General features: G+C 39.5%; 1 protein-coding gene across 2 annotated transcripts in view; it reads left to right on the top strand.

Annotated features, from left to right (window-relative positions):
• The window catches only part of ASIP (agouti signaling protein), a 206873-nt gene that overhangs the window by 191674 nt on the left and 7244 nt on the right, over positions 1-7955 (top strand). The window lies entirely within an intron of this gene.

A 7955-nucleotide genomic window follows, 5' to 3' on the forward strand; every position in this document is an offset into this window, starting at 1 on the left:
GAGGGCATGGAGGGCAGCCGTGGATGCCAGGGACAATGGGGGAGGAGGATGGGACATAGCAGAGGGTGGGGGATGGGGAATCAAGGATGGCAAAACAAAAGGCAAGGTATGCAGGACATAAGAATTGGAAAATTATTTGCTGAGAACATGTATGTTGATGTGCTTGATTGAGCCAATGCACAGGGTATTTTGGATGGAAAATTCATTTGTGTGTTGTGATGGTGTATAGTGAATTAATGTAGAAAATGAATAAATTTTTAAAAAATTAATAAAATAAAATTTTAAAAAGATGCAACTCCTCTGCAATTGACAAGGGAAAGTATCTTTTGGGTTAGAGTAACAGAAAACTCAACTCATACTAGTTAAGTATTGGATCAGCCCTGTGGCACAGGAATCCATATCCCACATGGCTACCCACAGTTCAAATCCTAGCCCCAGAGGCTTGTAAAACATGCCACGTATAGGTGCATGTGTGTCCAAAATCCCAACAAGATGGAGAAATGGAGGAGAAGGGATTGCAGCATGAACACACCTCATTGAGGGGTGCTTTCTCCCTCTCTGTGTCTCTTTCTCTCTCTGGTAAGCACATGTGCCCTCTAGCAATTAAAAAAAAGAAAAAAGGAGGTCAACATGATAGTTCTCACTCCCCCTCCCTACCCCGTCTCTCTCTGAGTGTCTCTATCTGGTCAAATTAAAGTAAATAAATAAGTTAAAATCAAATATATAATTATTTAAAAGAAAAAAGAAAGCAAAGCATTGACTTATCTAACTGATAAGCTCAGATATAAGATGAACTTCAAGCATTTTGTGATCCAGTGACCTAGTTGGTTATTGATGTCACTTCTTGAATCTGTCCTTGATGCTAAGGAAACAATAATGTTTTCTTTTTTAATTAACTTATTTATTTTACATGCATTCACTGAACATCATCCCAGCATACAAAATACAGTTTCTCATCCAGAATATATGGTATAGTGGCTTAGTCATACATGTTATCATCAGCAAATAATTGTCCATTTCTTATTTCATATATATATATATTCCCCTTCCTCCATTTCTCACCCTCTGCCATTTCCCACCTTCCTCCCACACTATCTCTGGTATCTGCAGTGCTTTTCATTCCTTTTTCACCCACATTTTATTGGTTAACAAAATATCTTAATTGACTTAACTTCTTTCAATAGCAAGTTCAGCTGATGTATAAATATCTGTGAACAAATGTTTGACTTTAGGCATGTAACTTTGAGTAGATATACTGTAAAACAGCACCTAGCTAGGGCTATATAGCTTACTGTGGTCATTAAATAGGTATTTTAATTTTTTTTTAAATTTGAAGAAAGACAGTTTTAGCTTTCGTAAATCAAAATTTAAAAATGTTAAGAGAACTTTGCTTAAGACTTAAAGCCAGGAAACAGGTTGGGTTTTTGTTCTAATAGTAGATACATGGATCTATTGACAATTCAAGAGAAGACAAAAATCCTTATCTCTGGACTACAAAGCATAGAAAAAGACCAGTATTGCTCTAGTCAAAAGTCATACAATTCTATTTCATCAGCTCAGTCTCATGTACTTAATCTAGCTTCTGTTGTGGTCTGAGCTTTCCATTTAAATTCTGGAAAATAATATTCAATTCCTGACTTGTCCCTACCATTAAGCTGGCCCTTTTCTTAGATGTTTTTTAACGCTTATTTTTGTGTGTCTGTATTTAATTTTCCTGGTATAGCACTCCCTTCAGAACTTCTTTTTTTTTTTTTTTAAGATTTTATTTATATTTATTTATTTATTTTAATTTGACCAGAGAGGAACAGAGAGAGAGGGAGAGAGAGAGAGAAAGTGAGAAAGTAAGCCACTAGGTCCGGGACTCGAACTGCAGTAGGCCATGTGAGAGTCCAGCATCCTTAACCACCACTCCACCTCCCAGCTCTTTAGAACTTCTTGAAGAACTGGTCTGGTGTTGGTAAATTCTTTCAGGTTTTGTTTATCTGAGAATGTTCTTGTCTTCTCTCCCCATATGAAGGGAGAATATTCTGATTGAAAATGTTTTTCACTCAACACTTTAAATCTATTTTCTCATTCTTTCTTTGCACACATTGTGTCTGATGAGAGGGCAGCTGTTAACTGGATATCCTTTGTAGGTAACTTGTCATTTCTCTCTTGCCAGTATGAGTATCTAGTCTTTGTCTGTGGTTTTGGTCAATCTGACTATAATGTGTCTTGGAGATCTTCTTGGGTTGATCCTATTTGGGGCCCTTTGTATTTCTTGGGTCTAGATTTTTGAATGCCTCTCTAGGTTTGGAAAGTTTTCTTCCAGTATTTCATGGAATAGCTTATCAATGCTCTTCTGAGTCTCTTCTCCTTCTGGGATACCAATTATCCAGATGTTTGGACATTTAATGGTATCTAGTATTTCTCATATATTATTCTCATGTTTTGGATTATTTTCTCAGTCTTTGTGGTGGATTTTTCTAGGCCAGCAATTCTATCTTCTACATCTGAGATTCAATCTTCTGTATGATGTAGTCTGCTTTTACTACTTTCAACAGAGGTTTTGATTCCCTGTATTACAGCCTTCATCTCTAACAAGTCCATTTCATTCTTTTTTATGATGTGCATTTCCTCTTTCAGATCGTGTAAGAACTTCCTCACCTCCTGGAACTTCTCGCCTATATTCTCCTTCCTCTTCTGGAGTTCATTGTCTCTCTTCTCTTGCATCTCTGTTAGCCCTGTCACTATGAATATTCTAAATTATTTATCAGACATTTCCCCGGGTTCCATTGTACTGTCTGTGGATAAAGAGGAGTTATTCTTTTCCCTTGGTGGGGGAGGTATTATCTTTGTTTCTCATATTTCTTATGCCTTTGTGGTGATTTATAGTCATCTGATGGGTTATATGTTTCTTGCTAATTTCTAGAAGTTCAATCTGAGTGTTCAGGGATATGCAGGAGGAGGTGATCTGCAATTTCTTTGCCATTCCATATTTATCCCTTTGTGCAGTAGATTAAGTGGGTATTGAGGACTATGTTGGCCCTAATAGTATTTGGATGTTTGACTTTGATTCCCTTAGATCTATCTAGACACTCAGTGCATGAAGACTGAGCAGCAAAGTGATGAAGTAAAAGAAAATGGAAAAGAAAATAGAGAAAGAGAAAAATAGAGAGAGAGAAAGAGAAAGAGGGGGAAAAAAAGAAAAAACAAACCAAAAAAATGAAAACCATGCAGTGCAGAAAGCACTAGTTCTCAGCTGCAATGGAAGAATCTTCTTCTAAAGGTCTGCCCTTTGCCTCTCCTAAATGGGAGGGAGAGAGGGGATTATTAGCAAGACAAAGGAGGATCTGAAAGCCAAGAGAGTACTTTACCTTAAAAATTTTTTTAAAAGAGGGGCCTGGCAGATGGTGTGGTGGTCAAGGTCACTGGACTTCCACATGGTAGACTGAGGTTCAAGACCTGGACCTGGAGGCTTACTTTCCCTCTCACTGTATCCCTCTCTGGTCAAATTAAAGTAAATAAGTAAAGTTCAATTTTTTTTAAAGTTAAACCAAAAATATTCCAGCAGTAAAATTTTTAAAAATATTTGTGTAAAGAAAAATTACCAAAAAAAAAATAGAAGACAGAGAGAAAGATACAGGGGGCACCCTACCACGCGAGACTGAGGGCTGGAGGCTGAATTATCAGTAGATAATCTTCATTTCTCTTATTCCCTGAATGCACTAGTTATCAGCTACAATGGAGGAGTCTTTTTCTGAAGTCCTGCCCCTTTCCTCTCTACTCAAGACTAGGGGCTGAAAAAAAAAAAAAGACTAGGGGCTGGAGGCTGAATTATCAGTAGACAATCTTCATTTCTTTTATACCCTGAAAGCACTAGTTCTCAGCTGCAATGGAAGAGTGTTCTTCTTAAGTTGTTTTCTTATCATAAACCCACTAAGCCAGGAAAATGAGTACCTTAATTTAATACATAAACATTATTCAGTCAACATATGTTGAGTTCCTACTCTGAGCTAATCACTGCACCAGGTTTGGGACCATTGAAATGAGTGAAACATGATCTTTTCTTTATCAAGTGGGAGAGACAAACAGGTGCCCTATAGCAAAAATCTATTTTTTAAAAAAGTGATAAGGGGACCAGCAGTTAGCGTAATGCCCCCTCTGGGGGGTGATTTCTTGCTTTCTGTCTCTCTGTCTCTGTCTGTCTGGCGAGCACACGCACCCTATAGCAAAAACCTCTCCAAAAAAAAAAGTGATAAGGACTTTGACATAGGACAGCATGTGTTCTGAGAAGCAGAGAATGGAGCAAATAACTATATAACTATATATATGTGTGTGTGTGTATTTATATATAGATAGATAGATAGATAGATAGATATAGATATAGATATAGATATAGATATAGATATAGATATAGATATAGATATAGATATAGATATAGATATAGATATAGATATGTAGGTATATAGATATTCAGTCCCCAGACTTTTTTGTTTGTTTGTTTTTGTTATAGGACGTGTGCGCTCGCCAGAAAGACAGAGAGACAGAAAGTAAGAAATCACCCCCCAGGAGGGATGGCCACGCCTCAATCCCTTCTCCATTCTCCTTTCAGGATCTTGGGCATGCACGCACACACACCCGGCATGAGTTTAAGCCGCCAGGTCCGGGACTCGACCTGCGGTCGACTACATGAGAGTCCAGCGAGATAGCCATTATGCTAAATGCTGGTCCCTCCCCAGACTTTTTTGATATAATTTTGTTTGATTTAACTATTGCTGATAGGGACTAGGAATCTCAGAAGTCAAACCGTGAGGAGCTGGAAACCTTATGGCCTTAGCAAATGTTTTAGGCCTTAGGGCTTGAGTAGATATGTTCTCTTACAACAAAATAAGAACTGACTGAGAAACCTCTTCATTGCCTTTCTGCTTTACATAGTGGGATTCTGCAAGTTAGGGTTTATTTAAAGAAAGAGTTATTCTGTTAAATGAACTCAAACCAGGCCAGCCAGTAATGCTGAGGTTAAGACAGCTGGATCCCACATGGCTGACTGTTAGTGTGGTTGGTCTGAGAAACACACTGTGCACATGTGCATGCATTCCCAGTATCTCTAAAGGAGAAACAGAGAAGGGGTCATAGGGTGACTATCCTCCACAGGGTTCCACAGGGGTTGTTTCCTTTAAAAAAAGGAAGGAAGGAAGGAAGGAAGGAAGGAAGGAAAGAAGGAAGGAAGGAAGGCAAAGGAAGGGAGGGAGGGAGAGAGAGAGAGAGAAAGAAAGAAAAAAGAAAGAAAGAAAAGAAAGAGAAAACAAACTCAAACCACTGATCTGGCTCACTCTCCTTGTTTTACCAAAAACTAAATTAGAGACAAAAAAAAAAAAAGAAAAAGAAAAACAAAGAAAAGGAATGGATTTGCCTAAAGTTATGCCTCTTTCTAATGCTAGAGCCAAGACGAAAACCCTGTAGTCCTGACTTCCAGCCTACTGCTAGTTTCATTGACTCACTAAGCTTTGAAAAACAAAACAGGTGGCCAACTTATGAAAAGTGCCCAATGATGAAAAAAAGATCAAAGAAATCAGAATTGCCAGTAGGACTAAGAGGGCTAGAGAATGGGCTTCAAAGGATGAAGTTGCCCCCTCCAGCTTTAAGAATCTTGGAATATGGCTAGGAACCAGCTGTTTGGGTCCCCTCTTCCTCCTGCAATAGAACAGACATTCAGGAAATTTTACTCCAGCCAAGTGGAGAGATGAAAGAAGGCTAGAAATTGGCCAGGCTGCCCAGTCGTAGGCAAGAGTAACATGAGCAAACTGTTTAATTCTCTTCTCTCTCAAAGTGCCTTAGGGTTAGGGTAGAAGAAACTTTGGGAAAGCAGTCTGGTTCTTTTCCCAGGCCAAAGAGAAAACGGATTTGGTTAGTGAGGGATGGGAATCCCAAACTTGGAGAAGGTAAATGCTGCTGAAGCTCGAACAATGACTGAACCAAAACCAGGCATTCAAGGGGAGAAATCCACTCTGAGATCCATCTGAACAGATTAATCAACCAATCAATCAATCTACTCTGCCTCTATCAACAGTTCATCCTCTGGACAGAAACCATACCTGCATTAGTTCCCTCTGGGCATGGGAATCTAACATTTTAACATTATACACTTGTCTGGAGGAGACATTTATCCCTGCATCTTTATCATTCAGTTTTCACTCAAACTTGTTCTCTGCACCTTAGTAAAACCTTGCCTACAGTGAGGCACTACTGGGAGGACTCAACAACTCTGCTGGGACCTGGGGTCTCCTGGAGTCTCTGGGATTTAAAAAATACTGGAGGGTCAGCTCACTTAAGCCCTGTACATAGTAACTACATAGTGACTCAAATTCTACATGGCAAATGGGTTCAAAATTTGACCCTGGAGGTTTGAAGAAAACATGCTGGGGGGCTGGCAGGTGGCATGGTGGTTAAAGACACTATACTCCCACATGGCCAACGTAGTTTGAATCCCAGAACTGGCAGCTTGCTTTTTTGTTGCTGTTCTTTTTCCCCCAGGAGGGATGGCCACGCCGCAATCCCTTCTCCATTCTCCTCTCGGGATCTTGGGCATGCACGCACATACGCTCTGCATGAGTTTAAGCCACCGCGTCCGGGACTCAAACCACAGTCGACTACATGGGAGTCCAGTGACATAGCCATTACGCTAACTGCTGATCCCTGTTGTTGTTGTTCTTATAGATGTTTCTTTTCCTCCAGATGTATGGTGTTCTTCTGTAATAATGTAAAAAATCTTCATTTTCCTTTTTCCACGTGTTGAGGTTCAAAAAGGCAAGGTCTTAAACATAGATTAATCTTCATCTCTTCAATGTTTTATATATTGACTTAGTTTCATACATACGTATTTATATTAGTTTTCCTCAGGGATTTATACATGTAGATATGTATATATTTATACATATAGATATGTATCTATATGTATATGTATACATATAGATTTATATAGATAGATGTATAAATATATATATAGAGAGAGAGATAGATACAAGCTTCTTATCCTCATCTTACCACTTGACAATACAACTTTTTTGTTTTGCACAGTTGTTCCTTGGTCAAGGTCATTTGCAAGAGCAAGTCAGTTTGGTGGGTGAAGGATCCATTGAGGGATTCTCATTAGTTTTTTTCCTGTATTCTGATCCACTGGACCTAAAATCTAGAAATGGGAAACCTTTGATGTCACCCAGCCCCAAGGACCACAGGAATCTTCACCAGATGCGTTCCCATTTTTCTTTTTAAAGAGCATGTGGAAAGCTGCAAAAGCCCCCTTTCTGGTCTTGCCTGGGACTTTGGTTGCTGAAAGATGTTTGTTCACTTTCTCTTTTTTCCTTTGGACAGAATCTGGTGGTGGCTTCTAAATGCATCTCTTCCAAATAGATCTGCTTTTCACTTTGGGAACTTTGTTGGGGGAAGAAGGTTCGGGGCGCTCTGCGGGCAGCTGTGGTAGCGACTGGGCCATGTGGCTGTCTTGGCTTGCTTTCTCACTTTCTTTCTTTCTCTCTCTCTCTCTCTCTCACTCTTTCTCTCTCTGGTCAAATTAAAATGAATAAATAAATAAATAAAGTAAAATAATTCTTTAAAAAAAAAAAAAAAAAACGCATGCTGGGCCCATGTGCATGGGTGGCTAAAATCATGATAGAAAGGAGAAATGGATGGGACCAGCAGTTAGCATAATGGTTATGTCACTTGACTCCCATGTACTCGACTGTGGTTTGAGTCCCAGACCTGGTGGCTTAAACTTACGCTGGGCTCATGTGCGTGCGTGCCCAAGATCCCGAGAGGAGAATGAAGAAGGGATTGCGGTGTGGCCGTTCCCCTGGGGAGTGATTTCTCACTTTCTGTCTCTGTCTCTGTCTTTCTGGTGAGTGCACACGCCCTATAGCAAAAACCCCTCCAAAAAAAGAAAAAAAAAGGAGCAATGGAAAAGGGATTTGGGCCTG

The sequence above is a fragment of the Tupaia chinensis genome, unplaced genomic scaffold (assembly GCF_000334495.1).
Source record: "Tupaia chinensis unplaced genomic scaffold, TupChi_1.0 Scaffold000115_1, whole genome shotgun sequence".
NCBI classification, from domain to species: Eukaryota; Metazoa; Chordata; class Mammalia; order Scandentia; family Tupaiidae; genus Tupaia; species Tupaia belangeri.